This window comes from Paroedura picta, chromosome 7, assembly GCF_049243985.1.
Source record: "Paroedura picta isolate Pp20150507F chromosome 7, Ppicta_v3.0, whole genome shotgun sequence".
NCBI classification, from domain to species: Eukaryota; Metazoa; Chordata; class Lepidosauria; order Squamata; family Gekkonidae; genus Paroedura; species Paroedura picta.
In genome coordinates this window covers 87,159,968-87,187,044 of record NC_135375.1, presented here as the reverse complement: position 1 = coordinate 87,187,044, position 27,077 = coordinate 87,159,968, and the positions used below count along the sequence as shown (strand labels likewise).

The 27,077-nt window shown below is 41.6% G+C and overlaps 1 pseudogene; it reads left to right on the top strand.

Annotated features, from left to right (window-relative positions):
* The first annotated feature begins 12,713 nt into the window (after window positions 1-12,713).
* On the top strand, window positions 12,714-23,709 carry LOC143841934 (atrial natriuretic peptide receptor 2-like; annotated as a pseudogene).
* The last annotated feature ends 3,368 nt before the right edge of the window (window positions 23,710-27,077 follow it).

Genomic DNA, 27,077 nt, shown 5'->3' with positions numbered 1-27,077 from the left:
CTGGAGGAAAAAGAATAGTGTTTCAGGCTGGCACAAAATCAGGTCAAGATGAAAGGCTTGCTGCTCTGAATATCTGCAGTTAGGTCTGTGTGCATAATGGACCAGTGACACAGTTTTCAAGGTTTCCTTTGCACTGCAACCCTGCACTTCCTTTATCTCTCCCATCCAAGTACTACTGAGGACTGACCCTGCTTAACCTCTGAGATGTTACAAGTCTGGGCAAACCTGGGACATTTAGGATAGGATTAGATAGGAAGAAACAACTGTATATCAAAGGAATTACAGATGAAAAAAGGGACTCTAGCTCTTTATTTGACATGCAAGAAGAACCAGATATACCCCAAACATCATATATCCTTTACATCACTAGGAAATTATCTGGAAAGGCATGAAGGCTAGATTACACAGTCTTTTCATTATTTTGCAAGATTTGCTGGTCATTTCCAGTTATCGCTGCTCCAAGACCATATAAAGAAGAGTGTATTAGAAACCAGAGCTGCAATGTTTCATATTAATCTGTTTGTCAAAGGGCAAAGGTGGCATTTGCGGTCCAGGGATTCCAGATGATGGACAAATACTGTTGATGGACAAATACTCACTCACACGATCTCTACTGCAGGCAAAATGACACAGACAAACTGGACTGCCAAGGTACAGAAGGTTGAGTCCTTATTGCACGATTAGATTGTATCGACAGAGCATTGGATATTGCACTATCCTTGCACTAGAGTAATTGTTTGCAAATGGATTTTCCCCCATGGACAAGTATTATATCATCTGGTATGTTTCTTTTTAAAAATCCAATACATTGCTAATAACAGCAAGAAAATAGGTTTATTTGGGGCAGGATACAGCTTGTAAAATTACTTTAAGGCCCAAAGCAGTAAATGGAAAAGGAAGGGCAGAATGCCTCCCATTAGTTTTCCTTTGTAGAACATTGACTTGCAGATGGAAAGTCGTATATGTCATTTCACCAGATGGCATTTTCATATGAATATAGGAATCTTAATTATGGTCAAATGCCATAAGATAGATAAGTATACTGTAATGCAGATCATATTTTGTGAACAATATTGATATAGTTAGATTCCCAAATGGGAAGAATAGAGGCAGAGTCTCTGCCTGACATGTATTTAAAGATTACTGTTGCAATGCTATGTAGGTTCATTGAGATGTAGGTTCCACTGTGATCAATGGGGCTTTCTTTCAGATAAGTATCTATAGGATTGTAGTAGCCATAATTTCTGACTCCCAAAAGTAATTGTTTTCTTGTTTCTCCCCCATATCCTGTAGATAATATACAGGCTGGGAAAGTGTGACTGGTCCGGTGAGCTTCAGGCCTGAGTGGGATTTGAACCTGGATCTCCTCAGTCCTAGTTCTGACCATCACACCACAGTGTCTCAAGTCTTACTTACCAATGGCCAGACATCACCAAATCCCTTGTCATTTTGGTTCTGTCAAATGTTTAAAGACTTAATCTATTCCTGCAGATCACTAAGGAGTTAAGTAGCAATTTAGTTTCAGGTTCTCTTTTGCTAATGATGTTGCCCAGGGAATGGTATACCTCCACCAGCACAGGATTTTTCATGGATGGTTGAAGCCCAGTAATTGTGTCATTGATGACTGTTGGATTTGCAAGATTTCGGGTAAGGAGCAAATGTTGACAACACAGTTGGAAAAATATGAACAAATATCGTCTTAGATCACTGTTTCCCACCTTATGACCTACCATGCACGTTATAAAGTCATGGACATTGTATTGCATGTCACCATTAGCGTATCTCTATCCATACATTTTATTTTATCCCTCAAAACACCTTAGGGTGGTATATCCTGTACTATATAATCATAAACACCACCAGAGTGTCCAACTAGAATATGAGATACTCTCGTTTTGCTTCAGGATTAATAGAATAGACTTTTCATGTGTTTGTTTTTTAAGATATGCATAATGTTTATTACTGAGCTATGTATGAATTATCTTTGTTGCAGCCTTTTCAGGAACACTTAGTATGCTTCTTTAAAAATTAAACATTCCTGGCAGATCGAACTCATGGTAATGTTGAGGTCACATTAACTTCAGCATCAAATTCATTTCACATTATCACTTATTTATTTAGAGCATTTAACCTTGCCTTTCTTCAAGACCAGACTGAAGATGGGTTACACTGGCAATAAAAACAACATACAATTAAAATAATATTTGTTATAAAAATTAGGTGGCAGTGTTAAAAGTTTCTTAAGAATGTGCCACTTTACATCTTTACTGGCACAACCTTCAAAACGATGCAGATATAATGTCTGATTCTTTGGTTCATTTCCTCCTCTTCATTGGATATTATGGTTTATGGTCATACAAAAAAGGGGATTCATTAGCCAACTCCAGTTCTTCTCACCAGCAGTTTGCACAGATCTGTCTGGCTCCCGAGGCTCACTCAATACCAAATTTTGAACTGACTCCAGCTGCAGACGTCTACAGGTGATGTACCACTGTCTCCTGAAGTCCTGTTTCTTAATGCAGTTTCAGCAGTTCTTTATGACACAACATATGAACAATAAATCACTGATCAGATAACATGGATTGTAAACTTGTACTATGGCAGGCAATTCTCTAACCACCTTCAGCTAATTTAGAGAGCAGAATCATATGGCATACTGAATCTAAAATGAGAATGTCTATCCAGTGGTCTTGGGTATACATTTTGTAAATAAATGATTAATAGATACAAATATTCTTTGGTATTTATTTGGGTTAACCACTGGGCATAATAATGTGCTTAATAATGAATGAGTCCTTTACCAAACGTTGATACAGTTATGAATGGTGGAGCACAGCGATGGACTTATTCAGTTGTTGCCAGAACAACTGAAATAGAGAAAGTCAAGGCATTTCTGCACATCGGTAAAAATAGCATTATGCTAGCTGAAAGGCGTAGCGCTAAATATTATCGCGCCTCCAGGCCACTCCTCACTTTTTTGCTGTCTCACTCTTATCTGCTGCCTTTTCGTGCTTCTCAGCCTCCACAAGTGCTGCTGGAAATGGTGAGCAACATGCTTTATACATGACTCTCTTCCACCTGTCAATCAAGCCAGGCAGCCAATCCCCTTTCTCCATCTTTTAGAGGTCCCGCAATGCCAACTAAATGAGCCTCTTGTGGCGCAGAGTGGTAAGGCAGCCGTCTGAAAGCTTTGCCCATAAGGCTGGGAGTTCAATCCCAGCAGCCGGCTCAAGGTTGACTCAGCCTTCCATCCTTCCGAGGTCGGTAAAATGAGTACCCAGCTTGCTGGGGGGTAAAACGGTAATGACTGGGGAAGGCACTGGCAAACCACCCCGTATTGAGTCTGCCATGAAAACGCTGGAGGGTGTCACCCCAAGGGTCAGATATGACTCGTTGCTTGCACAGGGGATACCTTTACCTTTAATGCCAACTAATTTTTTTAATTCATACTTCTCTGTTGAAACGCCTATGCATCTAATTATATATGCATAGTGCTTTTTGAATGCCACCCCTTATGGAATCACGAGTCTTGATACTTCTAAAAATTAATCTCATTCCTAATTTGGGGAAGGGATTTTAGAGTGGCGTACTTTGTATCACAACTTTGTGGGGGGGGAGAAATTATTTCTGGCATTGCCTGCACGCTTGTCTGCCCATTCATTGTTCCAGGCAATTTGCCTTAAAAAAAAAAGAAGAAGGGAGAGGGAGATGGGTGTGAGGGTGGGACATTAGAGGTGGAGGTAGCACTTCTTTGCCTCCATACATTTCTGTTGCTGCTGGCCTGCTGGTTGTCTGCTGGGGAATAGCGTTTTTTAGGTTGGTGAATCCACTTTTAGGGATTCACCAACTTGCACTTTAAAATGGTCAGTATAGCAAGCAGTTTGCTGCTGGCCACACACAGGAGGTTGGAGACGTTGTGTGAAATGGCTGGAATATAGCATCTTCAACAGGTAAGCATGATGCTAAATTTATGGCATGCAGAAAAGCCCTCACAATTCACTGTTATAACAACAAATCCGAAGAGACCAGCTCCAGTCTAGCTGATTGTGACTAAGTCCGACTGTAAGCAAATTTGGCATCTCTTTTCCCTTGATTGATATATTTGCAATGTATTTCTTCAATAATGGTTTGTCTCCAATCTTTACTGGAAATCACAACAAGAACTGAGTCAACACTGGTAAGAGTTGTGTGGACTGGCCCTCAACCAATGTAGATCTTTCTCCTGTTGAAGGGCATGTTCTACTGGTGCATTAGCCTGATTCACACAATCATAAAGCTCCTAGTGGCTGATATCTCCTTAGCTTGTAGCGGTTTACTGCTCAGTGTATGTGACATGTTTCAATCTGAAGAGAAGGCACCACTTAGCAGTAGAGATTTGAGGATTTTCTACTGTATGCTGGAGAAAAAAGTGGCCAGGGCAGAGATCTTAATCCTACTTTAATGTGGGAAGTGTTCATTGAAGAGTAGTTTATAATGGAAGCCCTTCATCATTCAAGGCTGAATCTGGGCCAATGATGTGAATTGATCTCTAGTGGAATTATGAAGATGATTACACCCTTTGAAAGTGTTGGGGGCATGGATGACACCAATAAGAGGCTGCCTAAGGATGAGTTTCATCAGATCTATAAAGATACTTGGATTCATTGTGGCAGAATCTTGCCTATCCTGAAAACGCCCCCAATGGCATCTGCTCCAGCTATACAAACTTCCTGAAGCAGTCCAGAGACATCCTTAGTGTAGTGGTTAAGAGCAATGGCCTCTAATCTGAAAAGCTGAGTTTGATCCCCCAGTCCTCCATTTGCAGCCAGCTGGGTGACCTTGGGCCAGTCACGATTCTCTCAGGACTCCCTCAGCCTCACCTACCTCACAGAACGTCTGTTGTGAGGAAAGAAAGGGTAGGCAATTCTAAGCCACTTTGTGACTACTTCATTAGTAAAAAGTGGGGTAAAAAAAATCAGCTCTTCTTCCTCCAGTCTTCCTCACAGAGCTTCTTCCAGTTGTGTCTGGCAGATGGCTTCATCCACATCTGGCCATACAACTGTTTTCCCTTGCAACATGAGGTATTCTAGACTGATTCTGCACAGGTACATGCACACAGAATGCCTTGAAGTTGTGCATGCGCACACACAACCCTGGGACAGGAAAGATCCAACGTGACTCACGGTGATGGTGGTGTTCCCTTCCCGTGAGCCATCCAAGGCTCAGAAGGGGGTCAGGATGGTGACAACGTCATGCGTACATGGGGATTACCCTTGCTGCCCTGCCACCACCAGCCCAGCCTTTCTGCCCCATGCATAATCAGTCTTAGAGATGCTCTAGGAGGTCAGCTGGTGTACCCTAAAATGACTCTGAATTTTTGTGTGGCCACACCAAGACCTGTTCCAGTCCTTACATACCCAGTTGGGATAGTTCGGCTGTAAACCAGATGTGACAGGAGCAGGCTGATATTGGGTGGCCAGAAAGATAAAAGAACCCTGAGCAGTACTGCTAATGCCAGTTGGGTGGCCAAGAAAGAGCTGGGTGGTTTCTGGAGCTGCCAACCAGACCAGGCAGAGCTGTGGTGGAGACTGAAGCCTCAAAGGCCTATGAGGATCATATGTTAACAGGCAACCAGGGGTCCCTGCCAAAGCCTTCTGTGTATGGGAAGTAACTTCCGTATGAGGTGACATAGGCCTTTGGGATGCTTTCCCTTATGGCTGGAGGCTTGGATTAAATATTGTTTGGGAAGTTAATAAGATAAACTTCACTGCTCTGGAGGCTGGCACTTAGAGGATACAGCCCCAGCTGGGTAACTGTGATGGAGCAAGACCCACTGGAACTCATACCTGTTCTCATCCAGCATGATTGATGGGTGGGAGATCACATAGCCATGGCAACATGGCCATTGATTGAATAAATGCTTGTTGTTGTTAGCTGCGAAGTCGTGTCCAACCCATTGCAACTCCATGGACAATGATTCTCCAGGCCTTCCTGTCCTCTACCATTCCCCGGAGTCCATTTAAGTTCACACCAACTGCTTCAGTGACTCCATCCAGCCGCCTCTGTCGTCCCCTTCTTCTTTTGCCCTCAATCGCTCCCAGCATTAGGCTCTTCTCCAGGGAGTCCTTCCTTCTTGTGTTTGTGATCTTGAGAAGTCCAGAGTGCCTAGACTGCCTGGATTGTTCACAGTCACCTTTCTCTGCTGAACATGAGTTCTGCTTAACCAATATTCACACCTAACCTTGACAGAAAAAGCAGGTCCCTGAAAAGTCATCAGTTTTTTCTGGAGTGATCTGTTTGGGTGAATTTGGGATATTCCCAGGATCATAAAAATAGATTAATAGCTGAATGAGTTCAGAAGCTGATAGATGTCTGGAGATGTGCCAGTTATTCCTTTATTGGACAAGATAGTACAGAGTTTTGCTATTTCCAGTGAAAAACTGGAAATATAAATGTCCCCTGTTATAAATGTTAAACAAAGCCATTGATGAGAGTGAGGTTGGATTCTTAAATACATTCTGGCATCTGATTTGAAAGGTGATATACTGAGAGCATGCATCTGTTCTTATTTATTGTGCCATTGTCTTTAAGCTTCATTTTTTCAAAAAAATCTGTGTGTTCCAAAAGGATGAAGCACATTCAGCAGAATATGTCCAGTGTCCCACTTTGGCAGAATTAATATCAGAAAAATCTGAGAATGCCTGTCCATGAGTATGCAGACGTAAATCCAGTGCTGACATATTTTCAATCCCCTTTAGGAGTGTATAATTTCCTGAAATAAACGTTTTGAAGCACATGTATGTTAAGAGTTGCAAACTGATAAAAGCTATTAAGTCTGCTTTTGTGCATATAATAGATGATTGCAAAAATCAACAACTGAAACGTTATATCATGTTCAGATTGTAGTAGAATGAGATATAGTGAACTTTCTGTGGACCCACAAGGAAAGTTCCAAATATAATAAGACTACAATCCACTAGACCTTAGTGGGTAAAATTTCCCTTCTCCTATTATTATTATTATTATTATTATTATTATTATTATTATTATTATTATTATTATTATTATTATTATTATTATTATTATTATTATTATTATTATTATTAGATTTATAGCCCGCCACTCCCTTGCGGCTCTCTTTCACTAATAGAAAACCTTAACGGTCAGACTGCTTCTCTTTGGTTTTACCAGTAGAGGTCAGAGGATAACCATTGGTTAATTCTTCTACCCAGTGAACTTTTTTTTGATGTTTCCTTTCAGCTCCCCTGTCTTTTAATGCTCTGAAGAAATTCAGTTCCTGGTATTATAGCTGAGATACCAGATAGCTGCTCCTTAAAGCCTTGAGGATATAAATATTTTAAATAAATATATAAGATTGATAGCTGGGACGGGGTGTCATTCTTTCTTCTTTTAATCTGGAACTACGGAATCTGATGGGAATTTACTGGGAGAGGAAAAATAAGAGCACAAAATCAAGGTGGCTTGATTTAAAAAAAAACGAATATATACTTTAACTTAGTGCATAAGAGAAACTTAGTGCATGAGAAAAAGGTTATTTGCAGCAACCAAGCAAAGGAAGAAATACACACACCATTCTGTTCTTCACGGTTAGGCTAAAAAAGGAAGGTTCCTTGTTATAGATTCTTTTTCTCCTTCATTCATGCTCTTAGGATTGCTGATCTAAACCTTTCCTTGTTCTCAAGCTGTAGAAGCTAGACTTAAATCCCTCTCTTTGAGAAGGTTATTGCTTCCACTTTCATCTTTTCATCTAACCATTAATCTTTTTTACTGTAAGGTTAGCAACTTTCCAGTAGACCCTTTCTTGTCCCATGAAGGACAGAAAATGTGGATCATCTCTAGTGATCCGGGTTGTGCAATTTCTTTTAAGTAATCCTACCCTGAATACTGGTTAAAACTAAATACTAAGCATAAGGAATTTCCTGAAAGGATTTAGAGACTTTGCAAGACTACCTGTGGAGTGAGAAGTCATTTCACCAAAGATGAGTATTGTAATTTGCTAATCTTTGACAAACAAGCTGTTCTCAAAGGAACAGGAACAGAAGTTAGTAAAACATTTGGCAATGCTGTTAATGGTGGTTCCTCTGTGGTCTGGCTTTAATCCATATCCGGGGCAGCACAAAATACTGTATAATTTTAATAACCTTTAAAAAAAATGTATTCTGACAAACTGAAATTTCAGCTTGTCTCGCACAAATGAAACTGCAGTAAATGATGTTTTTAATATGCAATCAGTGGAGGTTTATGACTTCCTATAGTTATAAACTGTCAGTTCCGTGAACATATTTAATAGCTGTGACTCTTTAGCTCTTTCATTTGAAAAGTAGCTGTCAGCAGTCAAAATAAATGTCTGGGAGAGACTATTTTATTTTATTGGGTCCAAATAATTCAGGGTTCATCTTTAATGGTCTAGAAACTTAGCAGAGAACAGACTTATGGCAGATGGATTCTGTCTCCATCTCATCCTAGCCTACATGGAAATGAGCTGGTAGAATGGACTTCCCACTGCAGGTAGAAGATCACATTTTGGGATGCTTTCCTGTGTTGAACCTTCTGCAAACAGAAGGTCAAGACAGGCAAAGAGAAAGGGCATAACATTTCCCCCCTTGATTGGCTAATATTTTCCATTTGTATAGAAGTGTTTTTTTTAATGTGGTAGAACATTCAAAGCGGTAATCCACCACCTTCAGTAGAAGTCCATCCTATCCCCTTTTCCAACTTTATTTCACATGTGTGAAGCAGGCCTTAGATTACTGAAGATAGAACTGCCTTGAAAGTTTGGTGTCACTTATTAACTGCCTGCAAGTGTAGAAACTCTTTTTTGCCCCAACTGAGATAATATCTTCAGGGAAACAAAATGAATGAAACAGGGCATGTTTTATGTAGCATTTCTACCTGCCTCAAAAATTCCCTTATGTCAACATAACTGTTGATTAATTCCTTACTAGTTTGTGTGTGTGTGTGTAAAGTGCCATCAAATCGCAGATGACCTCTCCATCGTTATTTAGTTTTATTTTTAATCCAACATAAGAATGATATTTCTGAGGACCGTGATAAGTTTGAATTCAGGCAAATCTCTTGTGAGGCTAATAATAAAATATAATTATATGAACTTTTGCCATTCTGTATAATTTGTCACTTCCAAAATGGAAGATATAACATGAAATAAAAGTGACAAATATACAGATCTACAATGATTTATGGGTCTAAATGGGACTCTGTACATGTCGGGGGGCTGCATGAGCTACAAGTTAATTTTCCACAATGAAGCAAATAGTATACTCTGGTTGGGAAAATGGCAAGAAGGCAAGTTTTAAGCCCTCAGGGTGGGTGTGCTACAGGTTGGGCCACACCTAGGAAGAGTGGCATAGGACTGCCAACCAAGCATTGCAATTAGCAGCAGGGAAATGAGGGCAAAACCCATCATGTTTCCAACAATTTCTAAAGCTAGCGTATTTTCCTTTCATTCCAACCCTCAAGCTACCCTACATAACATCTGGGTTTTCCGTGGAAGTGACATGGTGGCACAGTCAACACTGCATTTTCCTGTCCTGTGCACAAAGCAGGGACACAATTTAAATATTCCCATCCCCCTTGAATCTGGAACACAACAGTCCCACATGTACCAATCATGTGTTTGAATTCATACATGCTACTTAAAGTGGTTTCAGTTCCTTCTCCTGCTGTTAGTGTATGTGTGCAAAACCTCCCATAAAGGCAGTTCTTAATATGCAAGTTTTTAAATCAACCAATGATCCCTATCCCTGCTGTCCTTAGCATAGTCCCAATCACCTAGGAAACCTAAGGCAGATAAACAGGTCAGATTATGTTCCTGGTCATTATATCAGTGACTTTGAATTGCTCAGACAGCATCTTCAGCTGTTTTTAAGCTGTGCTGCAGAAGTGGATTCAGGTGAAAACCACACATTTGATTAGGCATTAGCATGAGGCAACCCCTCATTGCATTGAGCCGCAAAGGTAACTTACCATCCTATGTTGTTTTCCTCCTTCCAGCTGATCAGGAGATGTAAAAAATGGCAACCCAGCACAAAGGCTGACTTTTGAGCAAGTTAAGAAGTTGCTGTATAAGATGAATCCAAACAAAGTGAGCCCAGTAGACATGATGACGATGATGGTAAGAATCATGGGATGGCTTCTGGTGGAGCTAAACATCTATAAAGTCCACAGGATGGCATTTTGGGAGGCTTGAAACATGCAACAAACATTCTGTTGGGGGTTGAAGACAAGAGTACTGTAAAGAAAATAGACATAGGGCATGTTTTAATGGGAATAATGAAATGGCTGACCCTCATGCCAGTGTTGACAACAGCAAAACCCAGCAAGCTAGGGGTCTCTATCCATTTGGGGAGCTCCACAGGTATACACAAAGAATGCCCATGGTTCAGTGGTAGGGCATTTGCTCTGCTTGTAGAAGGTTCCACGTTCAGACCCCAGCATCTCCAGTCGAAAGGATCTCAGGTCATAGGTGAGGTGAAAGACGTCCAACCTGAAACTCTGGAGAGCTACTGCCTGTCCAGGAAGACAGCATTGACCCTGATAAACCAAGTCAGACCAAGTATGAGACAGCTACCTGCATGTTCAGAAAAATAAGACTTTGTAAATTAAACAAATGAAAACAAATATTTTGACAAGAACAAAGCATTTGCCAAGAGGAACAGAATGTTGAGGGCAAGTTAAAGAAATTAGCTCTTTCAGATGCCTGAAATCTGAGAGAAAGGGGAAATCCAGGGGTGATTTCTAAATTGGTCTCCCCTTCCTGCAATTCCTATTGTATTGTAGTGTTGAGATCCAGTGTGGTGTAGTGATTAGGCTAAAGTGCCAGATTAGGATCTGGAAGACCCAGGTGCAAGTCCCCACTGTACCATGAAACTTGCTGGGCCCAAGAGCTCATCCATTTATCATGATGCAAACACTTTGAGTGGTGTGGGTTTATAGAGATTAAAGTTACTTCTGTAAAGTCACAAGTGTGCCAAAAAACTGTACAAGCTTTTCTTCAGACTTGTGACAGGAATGTGAGAGTGAGGGGCTGAGGCTTCCCAGCAGATTATCTCTCCCAGAACGTCCTCAGAGACATATTTGTTTGATTCCCTAGATGGAGAAATATAGCAAACATTTGACCAGTCAACTTGGGTCAAAGAAGCACTTCCAGGCAATGTCCAGGAATTCTTAGAGGCTGTCTAATCTAAAGTCTTCCAAACCTGTATTCCTGCTTAGGGAAGGAGCGGGAGGTGACCATCCCATTGCTGATTGCTAGGTTTATTTGTAAAAAGGTGAGCTGATGTGAGCCTGGAAAGTCACTTCCCAACCCCCTCCTCTCCTGTCCAGAGACACAAAACCACCAAAATGCTCATTTCAAACTCTACAGACAAAATGCATTTATTGACACCTCTTGACATTTTAACACCCTTATGAATCCCTTGAGAGATGTCAACAGAGTCCTCCTACTTCCCATCAGATCCCCAGAGAGATCCTGCTTCCTAAGGTGCTTCAGCCAACTCACAGCTATCTATCTCCTTCCAGTCTTTCAAAACCCAAACAGCCATTTCCTCTCTTACACACACACACAATTGCTGCCTCCACTTAGCTGTGAGGACATCTTCTCCAGATTATGTCAGACTTGAACAGAGCCATTGCCCCCTAACTTGCAAACAGTTCAGAGTTACTGTTTTTGAAGTTTCCATGTTGTCTACTTGCTCTACTGAAAAGGCTAGCTGCAAATGCCTGCAAATATAAACATCAATATACTCCACCTCTTTGGTAGGGGGTAGAAACATCAAAGAAACATCAGGTTTAAGAGCCAGGTCAATGGACTCCAGCAGGAGATAGTAAGGATTGGAGGTAAACCATAAGAGAGAAGATGTAGGAAATTATAGAAAGAAATATGGTAGGATATTATGTCAATGGGTATGAATGCCTGAAGCCAGAATTCACTTACTTCCATCATGTTTGTATTCTGGGCAGAACTATAAGTGAGCTGGGAGCCTGAGCAACTGTTTGCATTACATGAGGGATTCCAGATCAATAAAATAACAGCAAACACAGAATGCCAGGTCACGGACCCTGATGTCAGTTTACATTGGCTGCTTTGGCAATAGTGAAATGTCTTTAAAATATTGCTGTAGTTAACTACAGGCTTTAATTGCATATATTTATTTCACTGCCATGGGACAGAACATTTGCTAGGCAGGCAGAAACTCCCAGGTTCAATTCTTGTCCTCTCCAATTAAACAATCAGGTGATAGGAAAGACCTCTGCTGAGGAGCTGCTGTCAGTCAGGGTAGTCAGCAGTGATTTTGATAGATCAATGGGCTGATTCAATATAAGGCAGCAGCATTAGTTTAACTCAGTATAAAACAGCTGCTTGAGTTCACTGTGGGCAGAATTAGACGTGACAGCATCATCCTCATGGCTGCCATTTTAAAGTCAGCTTAAAATGCTGTGGATTGGTCCTGCAGTGTCATGGTGTTCTTGTTCTTCCTGCACCTTTTCAAATGCCAAAACAGCTGGGAGGGGGGAGGCAGTTCAGTGTGTGTGGGTGTGTGTGAGAGAGAGAGAGAACCAAGAGTGCCTCAGTCCACCACACTGCAAACCCTTGATTAATTTTTAATGGCAGCAGCGTCCTCATGTGTACAACTTGGATTTTACTGGTCTTAAACTGATGATGATGACAACTTTGTTCATTATACAAAACAGGCATGTTGCCAAAACAGGTAGCAGATGACCTAATGCAAGAGAAGCCATGACAAGCTCACAGTTACATAAATGCTACCATCTTTTTTAGGTAAGTGGGAATAAACCAGCAATACAAACTGCTTAGGCTGTGTACACATCAGAGCAGGGGGTGGCCAAACTGTGGCTCTCTAGATGTCCATTGTAGGGGCTCATGGTAATTGTAGTCCATGGGCATCTGGAGAATTTGGCCACCCCTCAATTAGAGTGTCGCTAGTTTTCTTCAGGTGTGGACATGTTTCTGTAGAACTGCAATGCCAATGCCTGTGGAATACATAAAGTGTCCCTAGGTTTTTAAAGCCTAAGGGTACTTTTGGGATTCTGACACCAGATGGTCACAGGAGGTGGAATCACACAAAATACCAGGGAGTGGTAATTACAGTTAACAACTGTAATTGTAATTCTTCAACATTACGGGCAACAGCTCTGTTTTACGGGATGTCTTTTAAAAGGAACATCTTCTTTACAAATGTTTCCTTGCATAGTCTCACACAGTTACCCAGTGAAGACCCTTGTGCTGTGGTGGCAATGTTGCTGAAGCAACTTAAAAAAAAATCTGCCCAGACAATCAGAAGTCCTGGCGGGTCAAAATGCTTTCTGGCCCTGTCCAGTTTCTAAACACTTGGTGGGTGCCATGATGCTCATGGGCATTGCATTGGGGACCCCTGGTATAAATATTCATTTTTGTGTCCTTCCAAACCTGGCATTGCAGGTACATTGTTATCACCCAGCTTCTCCTGGGATAGTTGAAACAAACTTCTTCTAGACCTCTGACATGCAACAGGGCTGCTATGAGAGGTGGACATTTTGGAGAGACTCTCATGAGCACATGTGATGAGTCAGGCAGTTTTCCTCTGTCTGCAGTATCTGGTACACTTAGGGAAATGTTTGCTTTTTGTTTATTTATTTGCTACATGAAAGAACATATTTATACTTGCCCTCTATGTGCTGAGGGAGGGCAATTTACACGATCCCTTAGGAGCAAAATTAACTAGACCCACTGAGAGCGAGTCAATTTCACCATTCCTTTGCCTTGGCTGCAAATCATGGGAAAAATTCTGCATAGGAATTTGCCCCTGGACAGCCTCTCATTTTTTACAGGTTTTAGTGCTGCTTCCACACAACTTCGGCAGCAAACCGTGGCTGCTCAGGAGTTGGCACAAGTTTTTGCCCAATTTGCTCCACAATGAGGGAAATTGCCAAAAAACAATTTCCCTTTCTTGTCACACTGCAAATCAGGATGCAAACAGGAGCAAGCCCGTCTGAAGGGAGAAACACATTACAGTTTTGGTAGCATTGTGCCTGTCCTTGCATACGCCTTCCTCTCCATGTTTCTGGATCAATTTTTTTTTAATGGCGTGGTCCATGTAGCTACGGGACTACAAAGCAACATGCCCCAGTTAAAATAAAATGTTCGCTTGAGTGTGCACAGTAATATTGGGATCGGGCAGCAACTCAATCTAAAACACATCTGGGATCTGAACTGTATATCACTCCTGCTCCATTTTTTTCCGTTGCCTCAGCAGTGGGGTGGGAGTGGGTTATCCTTTTCTGCCATGTTGGGAGTCTTGAATCTTTTAATGGGGGCTTCAATTGGGTTTTTAAGACTGTTGTTACCCGCCACGAGCCTATTAGGGAGCGGCGGGCAATAAATCGAATGAATGAATGAATGAATGAATGAATGAATGAATGAATGAATGAATGAATGAATGAATGAATGAATGAATGAATGAATGAATGAATGAATGAAGTGTTTTCTGGCAGTGAGGTATGAACGGGGAAAGAGGGGGGGGTGTATTATGAAGCAGCCCTTAGCTTAGTGTCTGTGCTCTGTGTTTTAAATCTTCATTGTGAACACACAACCATCAGGGTCCAATTACCATGGCCAGCCTATCACAAATCTAAGACAGACCATTATACAAAGAATCCTGAAAAGAGATCCAAGTAAATGTTTTATTGTTGTGGTGTGATCCCATATCAATGCAGAAGTGTAAGTTTTTAAAAAAATGTTTTACTGTTGTGGTGTGGCAACATGGAATTACATATTTTTTAATTAATTTTGGGACAGGGGGACAAGGACGTTTGAGTCCCCAAAACCACTGCTGTGAAAGGACTGGTGACTTTCATTGATTGACAACCTGAGGAGTTGGGGGAAAACTTTAGGTTGTCCACACTCCCTGCTTCTCCACTGTGGCAAAAAGCCACAACAAAATGCCAGGATAATGCATGAGGTGTATCACATCAGGAAGCACACAAATGCATGGTTAACTTTCATGTGTTTGCAAGCAGGAGGCGGCATGTGTTTTACACCTCTGTGCGGAATCGTTCTGGGACCTTTTTATGTATTTATCGTATGGCATGGGTGTAATGTATCTGGGATTGTCTGGCTATCTGGCAAGAGCCATTTAAAGGTGGTTTGCCATTGCCTACTCCGGCGTCATGACCCTGGTATTTCTTGGGGATCGCCCTTCCAAATGCCAGCCAGGGCCAACCCTGCTCACCTTCCAAGATCTGACAGGATCAAGCTTACCTTGCTATTCAGATGGGAAAATGGAGCAAACTGTTTTCTCTTTTCATATGCAGGAAGAGTTCCAGCCTTTGTATAGTTATAAAGTTAGAAAGCTCCTGAATCTGAATGAGAGTTAACAGCACAGTAGCAATAAGGGAAGAATTGCTCTCCTTACTCTTGAGAAATAATTGTCTACAGCTTTGCATTTTTAAAATTGACCTTTTTTCTGTTGGAGAGGGCCCATCACTTAGAATTAGTCTGAAATGCATGTTTCCAGTTCCAGCTAGCAACCTCATTAAAATTCTACAGATTAATGTCTACTGATTTATGCTTACATCTGCTTGCCTGTCTATGGTTAGGAGGACAGGACGGACAACATCGAGAGATTTATATGCCCAACAGATATAACTCCAGCATATAGGAAAGAGGTTATCAATTCCCCTTGTAAATGAAGTTTAATTGATTCAATGCTCTTCTTGGCACCAGACAACTGTTTTTGTTCCATCAACAAATATGTATCAAAAGAATTTTTTTAAAAATCCTTTAAAGTCTCTGTCCATCTAAGTCCATAAGTGATTTCCTCCCCACTTCATGCGGCAACCTTTTATTCACATCCCATTGCCTATGGATCTACCTCTGCCACAGAAATGAGTGGGAAAGCCTTTCCCAGCGGGGAGCCCTGTGTGACCGTTGGCGCTCTGGCCTGCTTGCCACTGGATGAGTGTTAGAACATGGGCAAAACTGGTAGCTTGGGAGGGGGAACTCAGAGAGAAATTGTGGGGAGAGTCAGATAACTTACCATTTAAGAAGCAAAAACAATCCCTCATTGTTAGAAAAGAAAACAAAATTTCATTCTTCATTGCAAGGACACACTGGAACTAATATAGCCTTTATATATTTGTTTTTATTCTGTACCATTAATTTCAGTCTATTAATTACAATTGGCTATTTCCAATTAATCAAGTAAGGCTTTTGTGAACAGTGTGGTCCTGTGCTGAGTTATTCAACTCTAAGCCTATTTCTTTCAACTAGTCTCGAATGTTAGTAACGCTAACTTGGCAGATAATAGCACAAAGAGCATTATAATTAATTATTATTAATCGTATGGCATGCGTAGTGCAGCTAGGGATCCAAGAATTGTCTGGCAGGCAGGCAAGGGACATTTGGAGGTGGTTTGCCATTGCCTGCCTCCTCATCATAACGTCCCTTGGAGGTACTCCATCCAAATCCTTGGAGGTCTCCGATCCAGATACTAGTCAAAGTCAGTCTTGCTCACAAGGAGTAAAATTAAGCTGATTAAAGTTTGCAACTACATTTACAAGCGGTAACTGCATTTCTGGGAACTATTTTACATTTTAAATTAAATTAAAACTGATATTCCCAGGGTTTTATGTAATGTACTGTATATTAAGCTGCAGAACAATTTTCACCCTCCACAGCACATAATGTTGTAATTTGCCATTTGGAAGGGTCAAAAGAGTTAAATAATCCATGTAGGGAACTGTTTGAGGATTTGTTTTGGGGATTGTGTAGACATGGGGGATTGCTCAGGTCATAGGTTTTGAAATGTGCCATTAAAAGAAGACGTGTGCTGGTATTTTAAAACATGTTCAAACATAATGTTGTTAAATGGTTTTATTAACTATTGGATATCATATTTTGTTGTAAACTGCCCCAGAACAGCTGTGCTGAGAGGGGCAGTTATAGAATATATAAATAAATAAATAAATCCTTAACCATTTTGAAGTTTGTTCTCTCTTCCTTGAAAGTAATATTGTTGGCTTCACTCAGCTTTTTAGCACTAGTACACCATACCAAGTGGTCGACTTCCTGAACAAGCTCCACACAGCTTTTGATGACATCATAGGCAACTACAATGTCTACAAAGTGGAAACTATAGGAGATGCTTGTGAGTGCTTAAGAGCAGCCCCTCCAATGAACCAAGGTTTTGTTTTTTCTAACACTCAGAATGGGAGATAAAAGACCAAACCAGTAAATAAACTTCAAACTCTGCTTGATACATTTGACACTAAGACAAGAATAAGGGGGGGAGGGTAATTTGGCTAGCTAACTGTAACCTTCATCAGTGACTTTTCTAGGGTAGGCTGTTTATTCAGGATGTGAGCTGGGAAATTCTCAGTTTAGTCCTTCCAGTCGAAAATTTAACTTAGTGACATAATGCAAATCACAATGTCTTAGGCTAGCACACATCTGTATAATACAGTTTGATAGAAGAGGCCTCGTTTACAAGGTTTACTCATGTAATAGGTTAGATCTGGCAGAAATTTCTTCTGATGGAAGGAGCTGAAGCTGTTGTTAGCCCCTCTAAAGACACACATAGGCCTATCTTCTTTATTCCCTTTGCCAGACTGTCCACATGGATGCCTTTTTCCATTAAAACTCGCTACTCTACAGATAGCTGCTCCAGTGCAATCATCTACAAGTTAATTATTGCTGTTGGCTTTCTGGTTAGTAATAAAACTGGTGTATGAGTAGTAGCCACAATAATCCAACTGATTTATTCCCTTAATTTTTTTTTAGATATGGTTGTGTCGGGAGTACCCAAGGATAATGGAATTTATCTTGCTAGTAAAATTGCAAGCATGGCTCGGGACCTTGTTGCAGTATGCAAGACATTCAGAATTCCACACAAGTCCAATATGCAACTTAAGATCTGAGCAGGAATACTCTTAGGTATAGTGAACATCAGAACAGTGGAGGTGCATGATGCCTATAATGGAATGTTGATTTTGTAAAGGTGGAATGTTGAGCAATGACTGTCAACCTAGGCCAAAACTCCTAGATATATTTGCCAGTATATATTCACCTAGATCAGCCTTTTTCAACATTTTTGACCATGGAAGAGCTCCTGAAATAATATTTCAGACTTTGAAGAGCCCCAGAAGTGATGTCAGTTGGCAAAACACCCCCCCCCCTTCCGCAGAACTGACATCACTATCTGCACCCTGGCCCTTCTTTTGGTTCCTCCTCCCACCTTTACTACTACTCTGCCTCATGTAGGCCAGAAGGAAGAGTACGAACTGAGAAGACAGCCTGGACCCCTCAAATACCACAATGCTTCAGAGCTCCCACAGATCCCCTTCAAGGCTCTTGTGGTCCCCAAGGGTTCACAGAACCCTGGTGGGGAATTCCTAGACTTGATTTTTGATCATTAGAGGTCAACTCATTAGGAATCAGAGTGGGATGGATTCCTGAACTCATAGGATATGTCCAGATATCATCTTGGGGGGAATGGATGGTGGGAGAAAGTGCAACACATAGTACCCAACTAAAGAACTTCCTGTAATGAGGTGGTTTGGTAATAATGTTCTTCTACACATGTATCCCTCATATGCAGAATGTTGCCAACCTCTGGCCTCACTTTTTCTCTTGCCCCGTTCATTCTTTCTTAGTGGTTAAAGCGTGTGGACTAGGATCTGGGAAACCCAATTTCAAATCCCCTATCTGCCATGGAAGCTTGCTGAGTGACCTTGGGCCAGTCATATAACTCGTCTCATCTAACCTATCTCACAAGGTTGTTGTGAGGATAAAATAAGAGGAGAGAATAATGTAAGCTGTTTTGGGTCCTCGTTGGGAAATGAGTCCTCTTTGTTTTTAACGCATTGAACTCTCACTTGATAGTATCCCACATGCTACAGCTGTCATTTTATTCAACTTTGTGATGAATTGCAATAAATAGTCACCAAGTTCAAGATTCTTTGGATTGTTTGTCATCCCCAGGGCCAGTTGGGGCTGGTGTGGTGGGAACAAAAATGCCACAGTACTGCTTATTTGGGGATAATATCAACACTGCCTCTAGGATGGAGTCTACCAGTGAAGATAAAAGCATCGCTGGCCAGATCACCACATTTTAGATATTCACTACAGTGCCAAGACATAAATGCCAATTGTTACTCATTTATAGGAAAGATCACGTCTTGGGAATGTTGTAGAAATATTTCCAGGCCCTTAGAGAAGAAGGGACAATGATCTTTGAAAGCTGTGGGGAGAGGCAGACTGCTCCCCTATTAGGCTTCCTGATGGCTTCAGGCACTGCTAGGAATTTTAGATTCAAGTTTCCTTTGCTATATTATCCCCTGGAATTGAATCCAAACAAATGGTAACTTAATAAACTACACTTGTTATCCCTGTCTGGTTCTGGAATCTGTTAAATATTTTAATTATGTTCACTCTTTACCTATGAGTATGGACGCGTGACTCCCATTTCCTTCAGTGCCTCTAAGAAGCACTGAAGAAGTCTTAGGGCTCCACCTCAGTAGGCAGGGCTGTAGGAGTAAACACATGCGGGGTACTCTGTCCTGCAACACTGTTTGTGAGGCGAGTGGTCACTCTCGGTGGTTAGTTTCTTTTTAAATGGATTACAGACTTATGAGGAAGGCAATACGCTCTCTCTCAATTTTTGTCTCTTTTCCCCTTCAGCTCTCAAAATACAGTGCAGTTCGACTACATACCAGCTGCTGGAACAGATTGGAGAGTACATATTGGTGTGCCGAGGGAATTTGCAAGCCAAGGTAAGTACGGGAGCATTTGTGTTCAAGGCTTTCCTAAAAGGGGGTGGGTGGGGAGGATGAGCGGCAGTCCTTTGGCAGGCTTCCATTTTAACCCCTGAAATGCCAGCATTTCGCTGAGACGTAAATAGCACTTGGTTTGGGATTCCTCCTTAGGTGGCATTTCTACTACAGCTAGAAATTGGCTAATGATTTTGCTGAAAACAAATCCATGTAATACCCATTATTAAGCCCAATGGAAATTGCACAACACACTACGTAACCTTGGGTTAAAAAAATTGAGGGGAGGGAAAGAAATCCTTAATGCAGGGGTAGTCAAACTGCGGCCCTCCAGATGTCCATGGACTACAATTCCCATGAGCCCCTGCCAGCCTTTGCTGGCAGGGGCTCATGGGAATTGTAGTCCATGGACATCTGGAGGGCCGCAGTTTGACTACCCCTGCCTTAATGCTAAGATCTGAAGGCCCCTCCTTTGCACCCTGTGCAGGGTGCCAGGCAGGTGTTAATGGATACAGTTTCCACTCAGGACTACTGTATCCATTCAGACCCCAACATCTCCAATTAAAGGGATCATGCAGTAAATCTTGTGAAAGACCTTTACACAGGGCCTTGGAAAGCTGATGCTAGCCAGAGTAGACAGTACTGACCTTAAGAACATAAGAAAAGTGATGTTGAATCAGACCAATGACCTGCCCAGCCCAACACCCTGTGCCATCCAGAGGTCTACCAGTGGGGCCAGAACTCCAGAAGCCCTCCTACTATTGTCCCCCCACACCCCAGAACATTATTCCATCTATACCTTGCGGTTAATAGCCACAGGTGGACCTCTGCCACATATCCAACCCCCTCTCGAAGCTCTCTATGCTTGTAGATGCATCACTGCTTGTGGCAGTGAATCCCATGGGTTAATTATTCTTTGAGTGAAGAAGTACTTCCTTTTATCTGTTCTATGCTGACTGCTCATTAATTTCATTGAGCGCCCACCAGTTCTTCTTTTGTGAGAAAGGGAGAGAAATGCTTCTTTCTCTACCTTCTCTATACCACCATACATAATTTTGTCTGTTATGTCATGTCATCCCTCAGTTGCTGTTCCTCCAAGCCAAGAAGCCCTGACCTTTCAAACTTTTCTTCATAGGGAAAGATGCTTTTTTCTGCCCTTTTTCCAATACTATATTTTTTGAGGTTCAGTGACCAGAATGACACAGTATTCCAAATGAGGCCACATCACAGATTTATACAGGGGTATTATGATACTGCCTGAGTTGTTTTCAGTCCCTTTCCTAATAATACCCAGCACAACATTTGCCTTTTTTATTGCAGTCAACGTTTTTAGGGTATTATCTACCACAAGTCCAAGATCTCCCTCCTGGTACGTTACTGCCAGTTCAATCTTGAGTGTCTGGTTTCATTAGGAATTGTGATAGGAATCCAACAAAATGTACCTCTCAAAGCTAAAATATTCTCAAGACAGTTCCCCTAAAAGAGCAGACAAACTATAGCCCCTTGCAATTGAATGTTAGTCTTAACAATGTCCAGAAGTCAAGATCAAGGCCTCATGTACAACTTTTATTCCATGCATGTGTTCCACTAAGACATTGTAAATTTATGAAGATGAAATGTAAGTATTCAAAAGAGTTCACCCTTTTCTTGAAGAAAGACCAAAAACAACCAAGAAAAATAGTATAAAAGCTGACTATTTCATTCCTTTTTTTGTGGAACAATTTACTAAATGTTGAGAGAGGGAAAAGTAGCAATTGAACCAAAATGGACTGATGGAAAGAGATTCTATTCCTCTTTTTTGTAGAAAATTATAGTTATGGTGAGAGAACCAGTGTGATGTCGTTGTGAGAAACTAAGCCCATCAGGACCTGTTTTCAAATCTTTCTGTACCCAGGCACAATTCATTGTTTTGGTATTGCCTTTTTAGGCTCTAAACGGCTTGGGGCCAGGGAGTTAATGGATGGTTTCTTTCTATACAATGCAGCCCATTCATTAAAATCCTCTTCCCCAGTTCTGCTGCCTGTGCCCAGGACTGCAGATGTGAAGTAAATGGTGGCCAGAGACAGGGGCTTTTCAATGATGGCATCTCACCTGTGGAATACCTCTCCCTTATGGTGCCTATTTGTCAGTCCCTTAGTTGTCAAAACAGGCCAAAACATTTCTTTCTATTCATGGTAGAAATTAACCTTTATTTTGCTGTGCTTTTTTATTGTTTATTTCTGGCCAATCGAATGTAGTTTTAAGCACCATCTTATTATGCTGATGGTTAATCTTATGTTTATAACATCCAGGTTTGTATGTCTGAGCACTCAGATTCTGCTGCCTTTTCAGATAAGGTGGTAGTGATGGTGACTGGTAAGGCTGACTTTCCTCAGGTAAGTAATCTGTTAACTCTAGATGGAGTAGAACTGTATTTTGCAAAAAAAAAGCAGATAGCTGGGAGTGCTTTTGAACCCACACTTACTGTTTAAGCAACACTGTTGCTCAAAGCCCCTTTAAGCAATTATATCTGATGCATCCAGTCTCTTCCTCTTTGGATCCACCCAGCCTAGCTACACATGCTTTTCTAATATTACAGTTGTGTTACTGTAGTGCATTTAAAGTATATCTGGATGAAGACTAGACAAGGGAGACAGCTAGAATGTTGGTGGAGAAAGGCTTGTGGTTAATCTTCATGTCAGTGAAGAAACAATATTTTTCCAACACTCTTGCATTCTTCTGGTTGATCAGGGGCCTATAGGAGAAGGTAGACTGCTCTACAGCAGTCTACTCACGAAGACTATTTTGCTTGTTTGTGGAAAAATCTCTTGCATAATTTCTAATTCCTATAGGTTTCTTATAGTCATCTGATATTTATAATTGTGAGACTTTTAATTTTGTTTTAAGGACTGGGGTTTTTATGGGAGTTAGATTGCTATTGTAATCTGTCTTGAGTCCCTGGAGGAAGGCAGACTATAAATCCAATAAATAACAATAAAATGTTTGGACTTTATGCTAGCAGTGACAGGATAGGATGGAGCCAGAGTGCCGACCTGTCCAGATGTGTGGGATAACTTTTAGTTTATTCAGTCAGAGGATGTGGACAGGATTCTTGGAAGCTAGAGGCCTACTGCCTGCTTGTACAGCCTGGGCACCTCCTGGCTGCTTAAGTGGCATGGGAATGGCAGCAGGTAGACTGGGTCTCCAAGGGAGGTTCACCCTGCCTTTAAGCAGACAGCAGAGTTGAATAACTATTGCCTAATCTCAAATGTAGGATTCTTGAACCAGATGTGTCTGGCCATCTTCAAGCATTACTGAATGAAGCGGATTCTTGATCCATTCCAGTCTGGCTTCAGATATGGTTATGGAGCTGAAATGCCCTGGTGGTTGATCTGTGCCAGTAGATAAGCAGGGGGAGTGTGACCCTGTTGAATCTCCTGGACTTCTTCATAGCTTTTGGTACTATTAATCACGATATGCTTCTGGATTTGATTCCTCACTCCTCCATATGCAGCTTGCTTGGTGACCTTGGGCCAGTCACAGTTCTCAGGGCTCTCTCAGCCTCACTTACCTCATGGGCTTTCTGAAGGGTAGGTGATTGTAAGCTGCTTTGAAACTTCTTCCAGAAGTAAAAAGTGGTGTACAAAAATCCATCTCTTCCTCTTCTGTTAGATGCACCTCCGTGATGCATCCCTTTAGTTAGATATAAAGCATAATTTTCCTTTCACAGAGAACCTCAAAAACATTTTGAGTCATCCTGGAATTTAGAATGATAGCTGTGTGGTTCCTGCTTGTCACGAGCTGTCTTTCATTCATAGACAGTAGCTGCTCTACACTTTCATTCATAAGCACTTGTGATGACAGATAATTTCTTCTGTTACAGAAGTGTATGTCAGCCAAAACCACATGGATTCACCACTGCGGTGCAATTTTATTCAAGCTCCATCAATGGCAATTTGCTCTCAAGCCAATAAAAAGCATCCTGCTGGACTAGATGAAAGACCATCTAGGCCAGCATCCGGATTCCAAGTGCGCCCAGCCAGGGCCTTCAGAGAAGCTCTCAAGCAGATCTTGAAGAGAGGATGTGGTATTCAGAGGACACGTTTCCCTATCCATAGATAAAATAACTAATGGATCTGTTTACCCGATAAAGCACACACAACATACAAAACTGTCTATATCCCCGGAGTTTCATTTCACTGCAGACTTCTTCCAATTTTTCTACAATCACGGATGCACCCTAAGGTTCAGGTAGTTTGCTTGTATTAACATCTGGGTTAATTGAGAGATTGCACTGCTTTAGAGGTATCTGACAAAGGGTGCTTTGACACTCAACACCTTATACCTTGAGAAATATTTTTGGTCTTTAAGCTGCTACTCGACTAAAATCTGCTTGTTTCTTCTGTTTGCACTGAGAATGATATAGAGCTAATGGAAAGGGAGGGGGGTTGAGCTGAAGAGCAGGCACTCAGCTGTAGAAAAACAAGCTCTTGATATATGAAGAAATCATTTCTTTTCTGTGTCAAAAGTTTCTTGTTAAGGATTTCTTCTTAAGGGTTATTGTATCAATAAATAGAGAATAGTGATGTATCAAATTGCTTTGGGTCCCCACTGGGGAGAAAGTAAAAGGTAAAGGTATCCCCTGTGCAAGCACTGGGTCATGTCTGACCCTTGGGGTGACGCCCATTTTCATGGCAGGCTCAATACGGGGTGGTTTACCAGTGCCTTCCCCAGTCATTACCGTTTACCCCCCAGCAAGCTGGGTACTCATTTACTGACCTTGGAAGGATGGAAGGCTGAGTCAACCTTGAGCCGACTGCTGGGATTGAACTCCCAGCCTCATGGTCAGAGCTTCAGACTGCATGTCTGCTGCCTTACCACTCTGGGCCACAAGAGGCTCTACTGGGGAGAAAGGCAGGGATTAAATGAAGCAAATAAGTGGCATTCTTCTGTGGAAGGCAGAGGGAGCCATCTCTTCCACACCATATGATTTTTTGTAACACTGCTGAGTTTCCAAAACATTTCACAAACCATACCCTCTAAAGAAGGTCAGTCTCAATATTTCCCCATTGCAAACTGCGGAGGAGCAGAGGCTGGGACAGAGTGACTTGTCCAAGGCCATCATGGCAGCAGCAAGATTCAAACTACATCTTAGCCCTAAGCTACAACTTAGTTTTACAAAGTCACTTCGTTTTACAAAGTCATTAACAAGCAAAGCAACAACTCCTCCATTCTGTGCAAAAACATCCCTGCCTGAAGACAATTCTTAGTTGTGACTAAGGGAGTGGCAGTTAAGTAGCCTGACTTCCCCACCCCCGCAGAGTTTTTTTTTAATTCATTACGTTGGATATGCTCATTCACTGCACTGTATCCCAGAAATCAGCACTAGGAATTTGTTTTACTTGGATTTTATTCATTTTCTTGCTTGATAATTGTGGTTGGAATCTTTAATAGCATCATGTTGAACTTTCAGATTAAATTGATTTGGGCAATGCGGTCACTTTCTTTACTCAACTGAGAGGTTTTTCCGAAGGATTATACCCTGAGCAGTCTGACCTTCGCAGTCTGAGGGGAAGTTTGCCCACAAGCAACCTTTGTCAACATTGCTTGCCTCCTGCTATTATATTGCTCTGCAATGGCATCTTGGGGCTGGAAATATACAAATGTGTATCCGTTTTGCCAAAGGCTAACCAGTAACGTCTGCACTCACACAGTGTACTTACTCCCCAGACAGAGGCCATGCTCTCTAGGTGACATCACTGCCAGCCCACATGGATACTCAGCCACTAGCTTTTGACACCTCTCCCTAGAAACAATACCTATTTGCAGGTCAATGGGACCCCTTGAAATGTACTAATCTTATCACCCTTTAAGTGCTCTTTCCTTCTCTGCCTCACCTAGACTGTTTATGCACTGGGAACTTCACTGCCCCAGCTCTCACGCAGGAGCACAAATCGAGAGCGGATGAGGCACCACGGGCCAAATACTCGCCCATGTGGGTGCAGAAAGAGGTGGGGCAACCTGCCATGACTAAAACTCCAGCCTGCAGCCCGGCATGAAACCTCCAGTGCATAAACAGTCCTACAGAACTCCATTAGCTGCGATTAACATACCTACCACACCTGAACCCATTTGTCATCAAGACACTATTTGCATTTTTGCCTAATTTGGTCAAGTCTTTGTTCTTTGTCTGGGAAACTCATCTAGGATTTGCCTTGAACAATCGCTGTTGTTATCCCTGTCCTGGGAAACCTCCAGGACTGGCCCTAGGTTTTGTCCACTCCAGAAAGGAATATCATTTGTCTCCCAGATTTCTTTGTAACACTGGCAATTACATCAAACCCATTGTTTTAGGGTCTGCAGAGTCCAACCTTAGCTTTCAGACACTAATCTGGTTATGTAAGGCATACTGTGTATGTGTCTTCTGGAAATACTATATTCACTAGTAATTTTTGCTACTTCTTCTGGACTTCCCTGCATCACAATGGTAGATATAATTTGGGGTCAAGAAAGATGATATCCCCCCTTCACGCCACCTCACCTCTATTTTCTCTTTTGCATGTTATTTAAATTGTAAGTTTGTTAGTTTTATTTTCAATTTGTTTTCAAGAAAATCATTATTTTATTTTAAACTGGTCTCTGTGCAAGTTTTCTGAGGGAAGAACCCTGGTATACACAGGTAGTGTCTCCCATTGTTACCCCTCTCAGAAGCTAAATGTCCCTACTCATTCTAATATGAGTATCAACCCCATCACCTGAGGGATCATTTTTGTCAGATTTCAGGCGACCAGACTAGATGAAACTATTATTTATTTCTAATTGCCCACCTCAACCAATTAGGATGAAATTTACTGGGATTATACCTTTCCCCCATGAGACGTTCCCTGCCAAATTGGGAACCAAAAGGAGAAAAGGGTTGCTATTTACAATGCAATGTGGTAATCAGTTTTTCCACCAAGGGCTTGATGCTGAGAGAATGGGCAATGCATGTTTTTAGCAGAGATTGTGAGTTGTTTTCATTTCACTAATTTCTTATTGCTGGTGTTTCTTATTTGTTTGTTGCTTTTATGCCATTCTGATGTCAAACTCACTCCTATGCAATTAATACAAACAGGTCACAGACATTTAATTGGTACACATTTAGCTGAAGAAACTTGGAGGGTTGGATCCTATTAGCTGTTCCACTGACAAAAGCTAATAGAATACAACCCACTGACTCTTGGGTTCAGTTTGAACATGGGAGAAGCAAAATATCCCTCCTCCCCATCTAAATAACATAAGGGATGCTCTTAGACAGAAATAATAAGCAGTCA